This window comes from Cnephaeus nilssonii (assembly GCF_951640355.1).
Source record: "Cnephaeus nilssonii genome assembly, chromosome: X".
Taxonomy (NCBI): domain Eukaryota; kingdom Metazoa; phylum Chordata; class Mammalia; order Chiroptera; family Vespertilionidae; genus Cnephaeus; species Cnephaeus nilssonii.
Window position 1 is genome coordinate 84824924 of NC_137071.1, and position 1554 is coordinate 84826477.

The window sequence follows — 1554 nt, forward strand, 5'->3', positions numbered from 1 at the left end:
AGCAGGTTATTTAGAAAATAGTTATATTTTCTATTGTACAAGTTTTATACTATTACTTGTTTATATTTTCTTATTATACAGTATTTTATTCCCCATAAAGCTGGGGAAAATAAATCAGTGTATTTAAAAGAAAGTATTAAAATTGAAGGCTTCACTTAATTAGAAATGCTATACATATATGGAATAGATGGACTGTGTATATAACATGTGGATATAATTTAATACTTTTGATCCAAATATGTCTAAAAACTTTAGGTATTAATGGCTAACGTTTTCTATGTGAACTTAGTAGTTATGTCCTTTATTTACAAACTAGAGGCCTGGTGCACAAAATTCATGCACTGGAGGGGTGTCCCTTAGCCCAGCCTGCACCCTCTCCAATCTGGGACCCCTTGGGGGATGTCCGACTGCTGGTTTAGTCACAATCTGGGACTGCTGGCTCCTAACCACTTGCCTGCTGGCTGCCTGATTACCCCTAACTACTCTGCCTGCCAGCCTGATCACCCCCTAACCACTCCCCTGCCGGCCTGATTGACACCTAACCACTCCCCTGCTGGCCTGATCACCCCCAACTGCCTTCCCCTGCAGGCCTGGTTGCCCCCAACTGTCCTCCCCTGCTGGCCATCTTGTGACAATGTGGGGCAGCCATCTTGTGATGCAAGGGCGTGAGGGTCAATTTGCATATTACCTATTTATTAAATAGGATCATAAAATAAGACAGAAAAATAAGGATCCTATGTACAGTAAGTGATACATCTAGACAATAGAAACCAGAATCTTTAAGTACTTCCTTCCCCATATAATCTCTTTCTTAGGTTATATTTGGAAGAAAAACATGAACCATCTAATTTCTACTATTTTAGAAAATTAAGAGTAGTTCATTGTACTCTCTGAAATCTAGGTGTAATTTCAAATAGAACATAGAACAAAATATGAATGAGGAAATGGCTTCAATCAAATTTAAAAACTTATGTTGTAATTATAATGTTAATAGATCAAGTAGAATGATTTTGTCTTATTTGAATGTTACTACTTACAGGTAATAACTTATTTACATCCTTATAGGAGATAAATTTGGTAAACTTGTCAAGAATGAAAGAAACCAAATTAGAAAGTCCTATGTCCCAGTTTCCTTACAGAAGATAATGAAAACATATGACATCATTCATAGTTTTTTACAGAGATTACATATTATTGACAATTGGTTGAAACATCACAGCCTAGCATGATGAACATTGCCTAAATATGTAAGAAATTTTTCAACTCTTCTTAAAGTTTTTAACCTGGGCTTCAGAGAACATATGGAAGGCAGCAGGAAAAGCACCAGGTGTTAGACTGGTGGGGGTCACGCTGGACTTGGATTCAGCAACCTTGGTACTTGAGTTCTGGCTAGGAAAGAATTCAGAGCCAATACTTATTTATTTATTTATAAAATCACAGAAGTGGAAGAAGTAATTTGTAGGAGAAATGGGCTTATGAAACAAGTTATAGAGGTAAAGGAAGGGCCCTTGGAGTTTGGGAGTGAGGGAGCTAATGGTAAGTGCCTGGGGACAG